Genomic DNA, 19,018 nt, shown 5'->3' with positions numbered 1-19,018 from the left:
ATTCTTAAAAATGAGATTTAAACATGTGATCATCATGATCGAAAATTGTGATCGCATTATTGTCGGGGACACGCCAACAATCTCCCACTTGTCCTCGACAAGTGTGCGTCACCAATTCTCTTGTCCTATTACTATCTCCCACTCAATGCAAGGTGTCTTTCGAGTCGTACTTGCAAGTGATCATATCGAGAATGGTTTCCTCGATCTGGAGAATAACTGATTTGACCGGAATTATCTACCATAGATACCTTCCGAGCGTGGCCACGCATTTCCAGTTCATTACTCCTCGAGTGGCCCTGAGATATTGTTTTAACCCTGACAAGGGGTGGACAATTCCTATCGCACTATTCTCTTCGACTAGCCACAGCCATCATAACCCAAAATATGCCCATTTGACCCCATTTACAAAGGTCGTAGTAACATAAATCAAAGTTAATCTGAAACTGTGCCACCTTAGGCGAATAGTCTTTAGTCAAAAGAATCGACTCATTAGAATACTATAGTAGCTCTCGCCACGACCAGGCTTTATAAATTTGCCTGAACTCTATAAGCGGTCACTGCCCGATAGAGTGTTCCTAACAGTCTGCCTATGTGATCGACTAGTCATATCACATGACTTTATGGCACTTGAACTTGCCATCAATCGCATCACACTATAGTCACTTCGAGACGCCACCTCATACAAGTGATTATGGGCGAATACTATGTTAATCCAGGTTCACTTTAACGGGGTTCAATATTGTCTCCACAACCCGTTTGGATGTAACAAAGTATAAAAGGAGTTTTTAGATTTAAAAACTCAAACGACAAATGTGATTATCACATATGAATAGTCAATACCTGATTACTACTTCATAATTTTATAATCCATTTTCATCTTATATGTAGTTGTTCATCTCAATGCAATTGAAATGACATATGACATGACTCATCATGTTAAGCCTATGAGGAGGCTTTGGTTAGTAGGTTTTATCAACTTCTTGTACCTTACTCAACCTTACTACATACTCGTTTTCCTTTGTAATGTATACATTTTCATTACAAAACTTTCTGAGTACGTGTCTAGATCCAATCTAGACATAAGCTCTCTAGCCTTAGAATAGCTCCCACTGTTTTCACAGTGTGCGGGATCCATCCCTCTCGCACATCTCATGATTGCAAGTGTACTCAATTTCCGTTGTAAATATTTCTCATTGTTCTTTATTATCTAGAACAATTCTAGAAAATCTATTTCTTAAATAACATAGCCACAATGGTATCTTAACCATCGTAATGTGTTTTGATTATGGTTTTGTCGGAAACCATGCGCAATCTCAATTGTCAATTGTCATTTGTGTAACACCCTTACACAAAATTGCATGAAAAACACTTTACTTTACATCCTTAATGCTTCTGCAAGCACTTAAGGGTAATGTTTATGGCTTACTTGGTAACTATTACTTAAATTCGATTTGAAATAATTCATCATACTCAAAGTATATGAAGTGTTATACATCATTTCCTATTTAATTGATTCGACAGCGGAAGCAAATGGAATCAATCAAATATGTTCAACTTGATTGAACTAGTCATGAATCTTATCAACATAAGACTTCTTATTTGACGTTAATATCATGTGGATTTATCTCCATAAATCTGGATATTAAAGATGTATTATATATATCTCCAAGTCTTAAATCATTCCCAATGATCAATATGTCATCCACATATAAGACTACTAAAATTTCCGTAACTCCCACTAAACTTTATGTATAAACACAACTTCTCGACCTATCGAAAAAAGTTTTATAACATGATCAAAACATTGATTCCAACTCATTTATGTCCTACTTAAGACAATCTCTTAAGTTGCACATTATCTTAGGATTGTAAGAATCTATAAAACTCATGACATGTATTGAATACATTCCTTCTAATTGAAGAAGTGGGTTTTAGATTCACTCGTTATATGTATATCATCATAATGAAATACAATCCCTAAGAAGATCCGAATAGTGCAAAACACTTTGCAACTAATCAAGCTTTGATATCTCTCTTAGATATCCAACAATTCCATTTCGAATTTATTCCGGATTTTCATGGCTCTAAGCCTTGTATTGAGTTGTGACTTAAACACTCTCATGTAAGTCATATATTCATTACTTTCCAGAAGTAACTTGAATCAAACAATTTCTTTGTAAGTTGTAAGCTCTTTACTTTAAAAGTAACACTAATTCATCATCTTCAACAAGTGATGACTTTAACCTCCTAGGTTTTGAAGTGATAACGTCTTACACAAAACGTCTCATGTAGCCAAGAAAGACCAGTTTCTTGCGACATAACATTCTTTTGTGGCTCTTGAATTTGTGGCTCTTGAATATTTTCTCCCACTCTGTCTTCTAGAAATAAACTTGTATTCTAGAAAGACAGCTTCACGAGCCACAAACCTGTTGTACTCGTGATTATAGTAAAGGAAAAATGAGCATTCGTTTCTTGTGTAAACTTACAAACATGTTACTCTACCATTTCATATCTCATATGAATCGTTTAGATTTAGTGTAAAAACAACTTAGACAAAATGATAAAATCCCCAAAATTAGATCAAGTAACTCAAGGTAACTTGATTAAAGTCCAAACCCTATTGAATAGCGTTTGATTTCTTTATCCAACCACACATTATCCCATAATGCGTGCTAAGAGAGATTAATTTGTGATATTATATCACATTTCCTTTGGCTTATATCAAAGTCTTCACTTTGATAATCCCATCACGACTAAATCGTAATTCTTTGAACTCTTTGAACTTCTTCAAAGATTTCTCTATTTACCTTATTAAGTGAACACATTAGCGTCAACTTAAATTGTTGGTAAAAGAAAATGATCAACCTATTTTGGATCAATGATTTACAACCTCGATCTCCTTTTCAACCAAAAGGCACGAGACATCTTGCTTTGAATACAAGATACGCATATACCATAAGATCTAATGGTTTCAAGAGTACTCGATAACTCTTTGCGTTCATCATTCCAGAATCTAAGGTTTAATCTTGGGTTGCCAATTTGAATCTTGCATCATCTTCATGATATATCATTCTAGTTTGGTTTAGAATATAATCACCTTGATAATGGGCTAGCCATCAAATCATGGTGTATAGGGTCACAAAAGTGAAACCTCTTTTGTATCTTAACATGATTATATTCTTATTCAGAGTTTATGTACTTAATAGTCATAATTAAGTACAACTTTAAACCCAAAAACTAGATTGAGTACACAATGACTCTATCTCTCAACATCATATGTTGCTAGTCGTCATATTCTAATCATCTTATATATCAAATACAATGATGAAAAACACCACCGGTTTCTAATATTGACGAAGTAGTACTAGCAATATTTATGTCAATCAAATAAACATTTAAAGAAGAAGGTCTCATTAGATGTCCCACAACTAACTTGCTGATTCTTCAATAATTTGGGGTAGATTCCTTTCTAGCGTCCAACAATTAAGACAATTGAAATTTTATAGGTCGGGATTGATAGGTTTAGTATCGTTATTCTCAATAACTTTACTTTTAACATTACCTTGTATCAATTCCATTCTAATTTTACTTCTTTGAACTTCGTCCTTTTCTTAACGGTTTAAGATAATGCTCCCACTCATTTCAATGAGTCTTTGCTTAGAGAAGCAAAATTGAATTTCATGAAGACTACTCTTCAATTCATTTGTTTAGTCTTAAAACTTTCATTGAAGTGGTTGCGGTATTTTGGTCAATTTTGATTTCAAACAAATCTAGTTACCAAAATGATGTAATGTTTCAAAGTACTTAACTCAATTAAGCATGTGAGAAACAATCCATTGTAAGAAGATGTGTTAGTCAAGAATCAAAAGCCTGTTTGATAATGAATAACTTCTATCTATACTCTTCACAAGAGATCCTTACAATGGATAATACGAGGTTTTTAGAAGAAAAATTCAAATTTTGTCTTTAGGTACGATGTTTTAATGGAGATTTGAATCAAAAATCGAATTGATATCGTATATGAATTGTGGTAAAGAAAGAGAACAATATGATAACGGAATAGTGGAAAACTTAACATTTATCGTTTTATTAATACTTGTAAATAACAAGTAAAGCATTTACATAGTGACCTCTACCCAACTATGATAAATGATTCCAAGATCCAAATTCATATTAACTTGAGGCATGGTGTGCCGAAATACCCTTTATTAATATAACTCGGTGGATTAACTCTTTAATCGATTCTACTTTTAGAACTCTTGGTCGATAAAATTACATTAATATTTATCTTTAGACCGAAACACATCCGGAAATCGTCGTGAATACTTTCGTTGAGTTCAATCCAAATTTCGAATAAATGTGTCCATGATCCAAATTCATATTAACTTAGGGCACGGTGTGCCGAAATACCCTTTATTAACATAAATTCAGTGCATAGACATTTATCACCCAGTTCCCCTACGTAACAAGGTTTGTACCCTGGTAAGGCCGAGTGCACTCCCTCACGAAATAGGTTTTCATGGTTTCTACTTTTTGGTAAGGCTAAGTCTCAATTGTTTATTTTAGCGAGAGGTCATGTCAATTTATTATCTATCACGTTTTAAGTGAACTAAAGCCGTGAACTACGATAATTGTAATTGACACGGTCGATAAACTCGATTTAAAATGATAATGCATGTTTTAGTTATGGCGATTTAGCGATGCATGCAACATATAAATAAAATGCAAAGCATAAATAAAATCCTAGTATGGCCTTCCTAAAATAGTAAATCTAATAAACTATTACAAATTAGGAAACCAACTCCTTTGGTCCCTTGAGCTTCGGTCTTGGCACGCATTTTAAGGTAACACTTTCTTTGAAGGATCGCCTTCTTGAATGGCACCGTCTTCAAGGTACTCCGGAATAAATAAATTACAAAATGAATTACATAATTTCCTATTATACATTTGTAATTAAAATAAAATAAATCTATTAAATTACAAAACGGTGATACGAGATCACAATAATTACAACCGAATCGATATTCCCATACATTTCGGGTAATACCAATTAAAACTAAGGCCATACTAAGTAAAATTACATAATTCAAAAATTACATAAAATTAAATTATGACAATCATAAATAAAATGAAACATTATAATATGTATGAACATGCTAAATTTTTATGCTAAATCGCCTTTTAAGAGCCAATATCGTATATTAATCGGTTTTTACGGATTTGCGTGATTTAACCTTTTAAAATCACAATAATTACATAAATTCATATTTATGTACAAATTAATTACCCTAACCATCTTAGGACTCAAAATTAGTCTCCACTAACATTTTGACAATAATTAACCTTGATTTCTTAATATTGTTCATAAATGGATCCAAAAATACAAAATTTATGCTATAAACCTCAAATTAAATCATAAAAATTTCAAATAAATTTGAAATTTGAAATTTAAACACATGAATATTCTGAAAAAATACCATGACACTCATAATGTTCAAAAACTTAGGTTAAAAATTTCAAAAATTTATCGAGAAAAACAATGTTGCGGTTTATCGATTTTAACAATTATCACCATAAAAATATGAGAAAAAATATTTTTATAACCTTTTCACTTTTAGATCTGAAATATATGATAAAATGCCACATATGACGTTTTTCCTTAGTCATGAAGTATGTTTTAGCATTTTTTTACTAATTAAAGTCACTATTTATGTGATTTTTCATCAAAAATTCATAAATCATGCATAAATACTTCGTTATAGCCAAATATTTTAAAAACATATTTTAAAACTACATGTGACAACATACTAAATTTCTATGACCAGATTCAAAATATAACTCATATTAACCTATTTAACCATTTAAATACGATTTTAAATTGAAAAATCCATATTTCGAGCAAAACAACTCAGTTTATCATGAAAATTTACAGGCCATCAGTATATAATATATTTGAAAACATAACCAAAAACCACTTAAAAATTCGAAGATTAGCTAATTTTCGTCCAAAAATGACATTTTTATCATAAAAATCACATTTTAATGCCAATATTATATAAAATGAACAATAAAAATCCATAAATAAACCAAAATGTCCTAAAAATCACTTAGGACCAGAAACTTTTAACATGCAAAATTATTTCATGATTTATCTTCATAAATCCTAAATAACAAGTTTTATATGTTAATTAAATTAACTCGGAAAAACTAACCCGATTTTGTATGCAACAACCGTGATGCTCTGATACCACTTGTGAGAAATGATATTTTGCATATCACATATTTTAGTTTAAAGTTTTAGACACGAAAACTTAAAGATCTTATGCATGCAAAACATATAAATAAGTGTAAAGGAAAACCGGTTCCTTACATTGGATATTTCGGTTTATGGGCACAAGTAAGGTCTCCTACCTTCACTTATTCTTGAGCTATGATGAGTAATAGGATGATCCTCCAAAGACTTCAAGTGTAGAAGCCACTCCTCTTGATAGCACCCAAGATTATCCCTTATCTCTACTAAATAATATGTGCTAGATATTTGTTTAGTAGTTTACCTTAAAATTGATTACTAATACTCATATATTACACTAATAATATTAGTAATTTCTATGAACAATTTTAATCAAGACTTCTCATTATTTGATGAAAAAGAAATGAATATGTGTAAGAGAGAATGCATGAAAAATGAATGAACATGCATAAAAGAGGAATGAATAATGAACAAAGTGTCCTTAGTATGTGTGTAGTGTGTCACACGGTTTTGGAGGGGTGGAGGACCAATATATGGTCCTTCACTTTTTCTTTTTGGTCTTCTCAAAACCTTAGGCATGTAAGGCTAGTAGGTATAGGCATCATTATTTTATTTTTATCACATAAAATAAAATAACCACAACCCACTAACACCACCTCTATTTCGGTTCACTCACATAATATGGACCACCGTTTTATTTTGTCAATTTGTCATTTGTCACACAATATGTCACATGTAGCATGTTACATGCTATTAATTAATTTAGTGCATATTTATCACATAAATATCATTATATATAAATTAATTAAATTACATACAACAAATTGACTAGTGATACTTGATCATATAAATAAAATGGGTCACTTAATTATAATTCACAACATCTTGTAATTATAATTAACCATCCATTCTAATCTCTATCGTTTCTCAAACAATAAGAAATTTTAGTAATAAAGCATATTTATTACTAAAATAAATCTTATTTAATCCCATTACAATAAGATACAAATATTCTCTCTCACAAATTGAATTGTTCAATTTTAAGGTATTGATTAACTTGTATCGTCATACAATTAATCAACTTTACAGATAAGGGCATCATCCTTTAGGTGTGACCTTAAGGGATCAACTGACCACCACCGTCCCACGACAGTAACGTCAAACTATAGCAAGCCAATCGCTACCGATTAATGTTGATCAGTTGACTATAAAATGAATCATCCCTTACGTATTCTTAAAAATGAGATTTAAACATGTGATCATCATGATCGACAATTGTGATCACATTATTGTCGGGGACACTCCAACAGTACGATGATGAATATTGACTAATTATATTCAAATGAACTTAAAACAATTAGTTCATAATTATTTTCAAAAATATTCATGTCAAGCTTGTCAAGTCGAACCCGACACCGAATATCATCAAAATAATGATGATTATTCGAGTCTCGTTCCTCAAATCAACAAATACGGTCTAAACGACCCTTTCAAACCAAATCGGGTCAAATACCCATTTTTCAATACGTTTTATAAACGTTTTCCAAAAGGTCAGAACACGGCATGTAACCATTGGTTGACCCGCGCCTAAAATAGGCCCCTTCTTTCTTATTTCCAAAACCAGGGGAGGCCCCCTTACACCGGCGGTATGCTCGCGCCTCATATGGCCGCCTGGCACAGAGCCTGTTCCCTTTCCAGCATTAGTCTAGGACGATCCCGACTCCGGTTAGCCCGGATATGGGATGGATCAGATGACTATTTGCTCATTCGAAAATCATGATTGCAAAACGCTTTACTAAGACAAATGGATCACGTTATGCACCATAAACCTCATAAGGTAAATGGATGTTTAATTTCCGTCTTGCATGCAAATCAACCATTAATCCATCTTGACATCTTATACTTGATACTTGGTTTAAATCAACCGACTTAGAAAGCTCTCACATGTTAGGTTTAAATTATTGGATGCGCATTCATGCATTTAAACCGTTTTATCAACTTTTGCATTCAACCAACCAAGATCGATTAGTAGAGGCCGCTACCGCGGGCGGGATTGGGTGTCTGATTAAAGGGCTTCCCAATACGTACCTTCACCTCTTACTCAGAAACTTTGGATAGTGGACGACCTTATCCAGGGCGTACGAGAGTCATTCTAGAGATAGGATGCTAAAGAGGGACGATTCCTTATCTTTAGTACCTATGTCAAACACTGCTTTGTGCTTCGTTTGACAGAGGTATAAAGTGGATTCGAACGGGTTCGAAGCATCCCACAAATGTTTGGCGGCGACTCCGAACATCTCTAATCGTTTCGAGACCCTTACCGAGACGAAACCGACCGATCTAAAACGATCCGGTCGAAAGCATTTTTACGCCGCTGAGCGTGGCTTTCAAAAGAGCGCTGTATGTCCACAGATCGGCTGGGCTTGCAGGTGGGCCATGTCCACAGATTGGCGACTCCGCTGGGGAAAACTAGGACACTTACGTCTATGTGATCCCTAGATGGTGAGACTCGAACAAGGTCTTGGTTGGAATGCATTAATTGATATTACGGTCACGGTCGGGTTTCTTGTCCGGGCCCACAACCTAACCTTTATCGACCAATTGGCTCGTCTCGTCGGCGTGAGTTCTCTCACCCCCGCGTTTTGAATCCCGATTGAGTCCAGCATACCATTGGCGTCACACATTTCTATTTCGTCAAAGAGCTTTCATCACTTTCGAGCACGAGGCTAGGGCACCCTCCTTACACATTTTTTTTGGATTGGTATCCCTCTCGCAAATCGGGATTTGATTGCTTGGTGTGTAACTCACCCTTCTAAACCAAAACCCGTGTCAGCATAATACATAATATAATGAATTGTGAGTGCTTATGTGATACTTGATCATAAGTCCTTCCATGTCAATTTCAAACCTTCAAATCACCTTTTTGCGACGTTATAATGGCCATTTCAAAACTCGGTCTTTTGCCGACCGTTGCACGCCTTTCTAGGCCGTCATAATGACGATTTTCAAACCCGGTTTTTATAACCATTTCAACACACCTTTCTAGGCCGTCGTAATGACGATTTTCAAAACCCGGTTTTTATAACCATTTCAACACGCCTTTCTAGGCCATCGTAATGACGATTTTTAAACTCGGTTTTTATAACCATTTCAACACGCCTTTCTAGGCCGTCGTAATGACAATTTTCAAACCCGGTTTTTATAACCATTTCAACACGCCTTTCTAGGCCGTCGTAATGACGATTTTCAAATTCGGTTCTTTACAACCATTTCAAATCACCCTTTTACGCCGTTATAATCGCCGCGTATAGACACGGATTTTAACCCGTTTCGCGCCGACAATGGCTCTTTCAAAACCCGAGAAAAGCACACACCCTTTTCTCGAGACACTTTCGAGATCCCGAGGACCATGCACCATCCCCGAGACCTCTTCAAACATTTCAAACTCGATTTTCAAAACATACAATTTTGAATTTCAAAAACCGTCTTGGGAGACAATACATTGTTTTCTGAGCCGATTCAGACTCAAACCGTCTTTTGCAAATAAACTTAAGACAACCCTTTCAACTGACTGACTTGCGGGGATCTCTATCTTCGGAAGCCGTCCACAAAGCGACAAATGAATCTTTTTGGAAATTTCTATTTTCGAAAACTTCAGTCCACCATTCCAATTCCGCCTTGTGTCTATCGAGTCAAAGCAAACGTACTTATGGGTCTTTACTTATGAGTCGTCTCACCACGAGACTCGTCCAATGGCGTCACACCGCTACATTGGACACGTGTCAAAAGTCCGGTCAACACCGTCACGTCATACATCGAGTCAGCACCGAGGAACCATACACGGTCACCATCGTCTTGTTGAGTCTGGTCTTTGTCTCGTCCTTTGTGTTGTCTGCGTTCAGTCTTTGAACTGTGTCGGATTGAGTTGTAATGTGAGCCGTTTTTCTACCTCAGAACCATGGCCCCGTCTTCAACTTTGTCTATCAACAGCAACAACAATGATAACAACAGAGATGTCACGACTGCTCAGCTAGCCAGCCTGCTCACCGCTCTTAAGTTCACTCTGGATCGTGTCAAGACCCGTATTGACACCCTGGAAAACAAAGAAGCTGGAGAACATAATACTCCACCTTTCACTGAAACTGAGAAGAGGCTAAAGCTCTTGGAAGAACAGCTCCTAGCCCGGGGTAACAATATCCATCTTGAGAACAACCGAAGGTTCGAACCTGTTGGGGATCAATTACCCGACAACTTTACCCTAACTGATGTACCTAAGTTCAAAGGAGTGGAGGACCCACTCAATCATATATGTGCCTTCAAAGACTACATGGCCATTAAAGGGGTCAAACAGGAGCTCTTCACCCGGATCTTTCCGTCCTCTTTGGAACCGATCCCTTGTCAGTGGTACTACTCCCTTGATCAGAAGAACCTTACTACTTGGGATGAAGTCGCAGTTGAATTCGCCAAACAATACGCCGACAATGTTGAAATCCAAGCCAATACCCGTACCCTTGAGGTCCTAACCCAGAAAGACAAGGAGGGGTTCACCGAGTTCTTAACCCGTTGGAGGAGGGTAAGTACTCAGCTAGTCAGCAAGCCGAGTGAATAAACTTTGGAGGAAAAGTTCGTTAACAATCTCCGCCCAGTGTATGCCAACTTACTGAGGTATTAAAATATTAAGACCTTCCAGGATCTGCAAATTCTGTGGACACGCATTGAAGATGACCTCCGGAAGGGTGTCTTGGCCAAGACCACTGGCAGAGGCTACCAAGGATCCACCTCAACTGGGTCTCGCCCTTACGGCCAAACAAACAAGATTGATGAGTTCAACCTCGTTGAACCATCTGCTAAGAGAGCTGAGCGCCCCTATAGAGTGTTTACTAATATAGGGTCAACTTATGCAAGGGCCCTGAAGAGGCTCATCGACCATAGAAAGTTATAACTAATCGGACCCAGCCCGGATCCGACCGATTCTAAGAAATCCCACTTCTGGAACCCCAATGCCTAATGTCAGTACCATCAAGGGAAAGGGCATGATACAAAAACCTGCTTCAAACTCAAACACATCATCCAAGACATGATTGAGAAAGGGGATTTGCCTTTACCCCCACCAAATAAGCCAAACAACAAAACAAACCCTCTCGAAATCCACGCTATCTCCAAAGGTGAACCAACTCTGGACTGCTCTCACCTCATCCTGCCAATTGATGATGAGGTGAATGCCTTGGAGAAAGATCCCTCGGACGGGGTATTTGTGTTCAGTGCCACAACTATGCTCACCATGTTCCAACAGGTTCATGAAGCTATAACCAGTCTCTCCGAAAGGATCACCCGATTTGACGATGCCTACCGCCGACTTATCTTCAATCCTCTACCACCACACCCGAGGGAGAGTCCCCCGAGCGGCCAAAACTATCCTCACCAGGACGGATTGTTCCCGCGACCATTCTGACATGCACCTCACAATAATCACCCTCACAATAATCAACCTCACAAAAACTACCCTCACAGAAATATCCCTCACAAAAATTGCCCACCGAGGAATACCCCTCCAAGGTGCCTTCGAGATCCTGAAATCAATGGCATCTGGAGAGATGATGTTGAAGATGTCTATATTGTCCCAGGGAAAGAGAAACGGGCGAAAGAGATCGGTCACCTTACCCGGTCCGGACGCCCCTATCAGAACTCGAACAATTCAGCGGTCGCTCCAACAACGAACGACCAAGTCGTCCCAAAAGTAGACACTCAACCAAGAGCTCCTGAGAATTCGATCCTCAAGCAGCTTCAGAAGGCAAAAGCCAAGATCTCGATCTGGCAAATGATCGCGAGATCCTTTGAGCATCGACAGGCTTTGCTACAGGCCTTGAGAAAATTGACTGTGCCCTCCACCTCTTCCCTTGAAGAAATAGTGGCACATATGACGAGGGACGCCCCTGACTTGAACAACCCAGTCGTCTTCTCTGACGAAGATATCCCTCCCTTCGGAGCCAATCATAACCTTGCCCTGTACATTACCATACAATGTCTCAGGAAGAATGTGCCCATGGTCCTTGTAGATGACGAATCCGCGGTAAATATCATTCCCCTCAAGACAGCTCACAAGCTGGGTATTAAGGAAGCTGATTTGGTCCCAACAAATCAAGGAGTACGCGCCTACGACGGCACTCGTCGCAAGGTCGCATGGCTTATCACTCTAACTGTTGCAACCGGACCATTGGAAAGGCAAACCAGTTTTCAGGTGGTCAACATCGACGCCTCCTTCAACATGCTCCTGGGACGTCCCTGGATTCACGCCGCCAAGGCAGTTACCTCAACTGTCCACCAGAAGATCAGGGTCTCCTTCAACGGGAAAACAATCACAATTCCTGCTTCCCCGATCAAAGCTGTCATAAGAAAGGGAATAGCCTCCCAGACCATTGAGGAAGATGACAATGAAATGTGGGGATTCGAAGCTGTGAATGCCATAACTGATGAATCAACACCCTTTCATTGTGACCCGTTTGCCAACCTCACAGTCAACCGCATCATGATGCGCCAGGGTTACTTCCCGGGTTTGCCCCTCAATCCACTGAAGAGTACCTTACCTCCCTTGAAACAGGCTAAGGTCCCTAACATTCCCTTCGGACTGGGATATGAGCCTACCGATGAAGATATCCAGGAGATGAACCTCCTAGTTCGAAAACGCAAGAAGCACGGAGTTATCCTCCGTCCCTATCATCTGACCCTCAACGGATACTTTGTCCCCGAGGGAGAGTCCGAGCTCTACCATGACTTTTCGGAGACGATCTATGACTCTATGGCCAAGGCCAGATACCCGAGTGTAGAAGTCTTCCAGGACTGCTACTTCATCCCCAACAACACCGAAGCTGCATCAACCGAGTCTAAGCCGTCGTCATGCCTCGATGGACAAGCTGCCACTCTCCTCTTTGGAGAAGATAACATCAAGCACCTCGACTATGAGGACATTATCAACATCGCCCTGAAGGACAACCAATTTGACCCAACCGCCTTGATCTCTGTGGACGCGGGCCCACGGGGGGGACAAAGCGAAGCAAGCTTTTCACTCTTTGGTTTATTTGCATTCGTGGAGTCGCCACCAATTTATTGTGGAAAATTGGAAACTGTTCGAATACCTCGTGCCATGTCAAGACACAAAGTAATGACATGAACACTAAGCACTCGTTACCCTTAGCATTCTATGTCTAGAATGACTCTCGTGGACGCCAATGAACACGGATGTTCACAGAGATCTGGAGTAAGGGGTGAGGGTACGTATTAGAAATCTCTTTTGATCGAACACCTAATCCCGCCCGCCTCAATAGCGGCCTCTACTAATGATTAGGGAAAATCGTCTATACTCGATGTATTGTCAATTTATATGCATGCAATGCAACATCCAACCTTTTAATCCTAGCATGTGAGAATTAGACTAAGTCGGTTAACAAGTAATTTAGCATACAATTAAGGTCAAGGTAGAAATTTAAGTTGATTACATGTGAAAACATACAAGCAATAATAAAAGGAATACAATAAAAATACAATAAATAAAATTACAATAATTACATCGGATTGATGATTTATGTCGAAAATACTTTTAAAACGGATAATTTGAGAGAGAATAAATAAATTAACGAACAGGAATTAGGGTGATAATACGAATAATAGTTAATTAATACATAAACTAATAACTAAGGTCAAGACAAAACGGGAGTTCAGAGACATAAATCAACCAGGAAGAGGCGCAGCAGAGCTGCGTCCCTTGGAAGAGGTGTAGCAGTTGCTGCGTCCGTTCCTTGGCTCAGTTCTGGCTGTGAAGCCGCGTTGGTGATTTTAATGATCGATTATGAATAATTGACTCGGATGAAAGTGATTAACAGATTATTACATGTGATTAAGGGTAATAAAAGCAATATACATGGACAAAATTAATTAGAACGAATTATTGTGAGATTAAAAGGTTAATTAATGAATTGAATAAACTAATTAGGTTAAATTACGGATGAATCAATGACGGATATGATAAATAACAGATGGGAATATATCAAAGATCGAATTCCACAGACTCAATATTAATGAATCGAACCTCTAAAACCGAATTTGACTTTAATGACGAAAAACACGCAAATATTGGTTATAAGGGATTTAAGTTGGGAATTGAAAGATGAATTAATTAATTATGATTAATGAATAATATGTTATATTACTATGATTAAATCGTTATATTAAAGAATCAAAGAACAAACGAAAGAAAATAAAAGAAACGAATTGACAAAAGACGAAGGAAGAAGAAAGGAAGCAGGAACTGCGGCAGCCTCACGAAGAGGCGCAGCAGTTGCTGCGTCCTTTCTCAACTGTTGTCTTCTTATAATCCGTAGAAAGGGTTTTAAAACATGGTTTTACAAATCGGTTTTAAGAGTACTTTCGACATAAATCTTACAATTGTGATTACAAAAATAAATAACAATAATAAAATAAGATTTACACCCTCAGACTTATATGTTTGACGAAACGAGATGAACTAAGTTAACGTTTAGTGATGCTCGACTCGAATGTACGACGAAAGTGCCCTCTAGGAGGAAAGAAACAAAGTTGATTAATGTTGATTATTGTGGATTTGGTCAAATTGGTCGGTCATGCACAACGAGGCTGGTACTCAGAAGGATCCGAGCTTACGTGGTCGAATGTTCAAGCACGTAGACGCCAAAAAGTAAGAACGTGGTCTAGAATACAAAGGGAGAAGAGAAGGGCGGACACTCGCGTGAGAAATATGTGAGACCGAAGGTCTCTGTAGATACCCGTATCCGTCGATATTGGAATTTATAGAGAACCCGACAAACACCCGATGATGATAGGACACATGTATTCTTTAGTTGTCATTGTCATTATTTGGAGCTCGTTTTACGAGGTAGAATGGGCGTCGTCGATGAAGTATTTTATTAATTTAAATGATATTTAAAGTAATGTTTTTAGTGAATTCTTTCTGTTAATTTAAATGATATTTAAATTAATGTTTTTAGTAAGTTCATTTTGTTATTTTAAATGATATTTAAAATTAATGTGCTTTTTAAGTGAATTCATTATTCATTTAATTTAAATGATATTTAAATTGAAGCTTTATTTTGAATTTATTTTCTTAAGTTTATTTTATTGAAAATAAAATAAATATTTGATTTGAAAAATCATTTTATGAGAATACTTGATTTGAAAAGTCATTTGTTTAATTTTTTAATTGATTTGAAAAATCGATTTGAAAAGCGAAGAAAACTCGTTTTGAACGCTTGTTTTTGAGCTCGATTTTAGCTCGGTTTTTGGGCCCGTTTCCTTTGCGAATTGGCACGAATCTCGAGTACACTAACCAACCTATACCAATACCCATCAACCCATGTTCGAACCCCCTCACAAGCGGCCCAAATTCTCATCCCAAACAGGCCACAAGCAGCCCGCAAAACACCAATGCAGTCCCCTGTTTTTGCGTGTCAATTCGCGAGCCCAAACCCGCTCCAAACACTACCAAGACCCGTACCCATTAACCCTAACCCATACCCTAGTATCCTACCCATATTATCCTAGCTTAATCACCAAGAAAACCCTCCTCAAACCCTCACAAAAATCGATGGACAGCAGCCATACGGGATTGAGCCCGACTGCCTCCTCCTCTCTTTTAACCTACTTTAACTCCCTATAAATACCACCCCTTCACCATACATTCATTCCTCTAAGTCCTCCATACATCCAAGCATCACATAAAAGCTTTAAACCTCAGAAACAAACCCTAAACATCCTTCAAAAACCCTAAACAAAACCGACACACAAACTGAAACTGTTTGTGTGTCCCCTTCGAAAACCCTTTCGTTCCTCCATCAAAACTCCATAAAAATTCGAGTTTCTTGTTCCTAATTAACCACATAACATCCATCTACACATTAGACAAAGATTTACGAGCCAAATTGCCCTTGAGAGTACACGAGATCCCTCGAAAAACAGAGTGAAATAACACTCTGTTTTCGCGGTTTCTTCTTGTCTGTCCAGTTCTGTTTGTGCTCGTTTTTCGTGCCCATTAACCCAAATCGAGCAGGGGTTGCTTTAAGATCCTTGTTCTCCTCTCTTTCTAGTTTCCAAAACATCTTTCGAATCGAATTTTCGTCGTGAAACGAGGGAGATATCACTGTTTTAAAATCGCTGTCCAGAAACTTTCCAAAACCCGTGTTTGCTTTGTTCTTCGTCGACGACGGCCTCTCGAGATAAAATCTACCATCGATTACGACCCAAGACGGTGTCAACGATACATGTAGGTTGAGGGTGCATCAAATCCCCTTTTCTCTCCTTTTTTATTTCGTTTTTTTTATGCCTTTTTTTATAGTTTGTTTTTTGTTTGTTTTTTCGCTTGTTTATCGATTGTTTTAAATTAACTATGAAACTAGTTAGTCCGAGTATGAGTTAAAGTACCACTATGAACACCCGCGTTGACTTGAGATGGGAAAAGAAACCGCTACATCTGTCGGTCGTACACCCCCGTCTCATTTACATATCCTCGTGTTCAAAGTAGGGCATAAATAAAACAATTGTCTAACTTTCATCGCTTTCGACCCCTTTACTGTTTCGGCCAAATCAACATACCCTAGGACTCGTTGTATGCTAGTTTAACCTCTGATTGTTGACCTATGACGTATTTAGATGACTTTAAATTAATTTAATAATCTAATTAGACACGATAGGTGGCTTCGACGTAAGTTATAAAATCAATCGACGATTCTGTAAATAATTGAATACATCTCTCTCTTTCACCTAATTTCTCGCTAGTATAAGAGTGCGTGATTAGCACCTTCTTATTGACACTCGATGAGTTAAATTAATTAGCGAATTTGACCTAATTAGACCCTTTAGGCCGTGTAGAATGCACCCTTGCGCGACAATCAATCGACATTGTTTTTAACTCGTTTTCTAACTTGTTTCCTATCCCTTTTCGCAATCATTCGATCTAACCAATGAATCTAACTTAGGAACTAGGTTGGCTTTATCTTGGCCGTGGCTTTAGGCCGTGGGGTTAGCCACGTCTTTCTTTGTCTCGCTTTATTTCTTACCTTTCGTTCTTTGTCGTTTGTAGCTTGTAATTTATCGTTGGTTTATCGAGTTGTAATCTTTCAAGTTTGTTTTCTTTTATCGAGTCAAATGATTTCTAAAAACCTTAGTCTTGTTTGGTTAGACGGTTGTTCCCCAATGCTTGTAGGAGCGTAGTAAACCGCATGTTGTTTAAAGCAACATGGCCCGGTTTATGCTAATGCATGCTTTGGTGCGTAGCCCTATGTCTAATTCGATGAGATTAAGCGCGAGCACGCATTACGAGGAGTGACCCAAGGACCGTGGGTCATGTGAGCCGTGGGCCACCCCTCATGTGCACGGTTTTCTAGGCCAAACGGCCGTGTGTGTCGTCGTGTGTTGTTTTGTATGTAGCATTTGTATTTAGATCGAGTTGTATCTTTAATTTGTTGTTGTGTCGGCATGAAATGCCTGGTTTGTAATAGGTAGATCCCAACGGCTCCCCCATTCCCCATCAAGCCTTGTTTGTTTCGTTTGAATGTTGTTAGATCAATCAACCCACATGCTAAATTACAACTTTGACAAAGTTAGTTTAGTTGCATCTAAAACGACATAGAAATTGTTGTCACATGATAGGGTTAAAACAACGTTTGCATATCATACATCGTAGTAGCTATGACCTTGTTTGAAATCCGACACTTGACTTAGTAGAGGCCGTTATCGACGGGCGGGGTTGGGTGTCCTTATGGGCTTCCCAACACGTACCCTCACCCCTTACTCAAGATCTATGGTTTGTGGATCCGTCTAAATACCATTGGATTACGAGAGTCATTCAAATCGAGTGATATAGGGTACAAGTCTTTATCTTTAATCACTCGTAGTCGATTGGCTTTATGCTTTTCGATGAAAGGTGTAAAGTTGACTTGAACGGTTCCAAGTTCCCAAAAAACTTGGTGGCGACTCTAATATGTCTTAATTCGATTCGAAAGAACCTCGAGTCGATTATGCCGGGTGTGGATCCCTCGGACGCAGTTCCCGAGGGCCTTGTCCACAGTTTGGCGACTCTGCTGGGGAAAAGAGGACTAGTTACACTGTGTTTCTAGGGTCTTTTCCTCCTAGGTGAAACTTGAAAAGAAAGTGTCGGAAAGTAAAACATTACTCATAGTGCTACGATTCATGCATAAACCCTTAAGGACTTGCCCGGGCCGTCCCAGCGTTTCTTCGTGATGCGTGGGGGCGACGTCCCACTATGCCGGAAGCGCACATTGCTCGCTTCCACTTCGCCTCGCGTGGTTCTTGAGGGTGGGGACGATCTTCTAGGTACTTTACCTTAAGACACCTTGCTCTATAAGACCGCAAAAGGATGGAGGGCATAGACCTTCTTATAGAAGACTTGCCGAGACTTAGAGATGTCTAGGAGCATACATCCTTATAACATGAGAATGACAATGTGCAATGTGTTTTCCCGAGCCTTGTTTTTCGAAAATTCCCATGTCCTTTTCAAAACCGAACTTTTGAACAACTTACTTTCAAAATAGCATGGTTTTAAAAACGCGGAATGCTGCCCAAATAGGACTAGAATTTCGGCCCAAAACAAGCTTTTATAGCGATGCGCCCATTTCAAATCTCATTTTTTCAAATCAATCATTCGTTTTTCAAAATCAATCCAAAATGTTTCTCGAACCTCAACCAAGCATGAAATGCGTCGAGTCGTGTCCGGGTCATGGCCGT

The sequence above is a fragment of the Silene latifolia genome, chromosome 5 (genome assembly GCF_048544455.1).
Source record: "Silene latifolia isolate original U9 population chromosome 5, ASM4854445v1, whole genome shotgun sequence".
In the NCBI taxonomy this organism is placed as follows: domain Eukaryota; kingdom Viridiplantae; phylum Streptophyta; class Magnoliopsida; order Caryophyllales; family Caryophyllaceae; genus Silene; species Silene latifolia.
The sequence above is the reverse complement of the archived record's forward strand: the minus strand, read 5'-3'. Positions refer to the sequence as shown.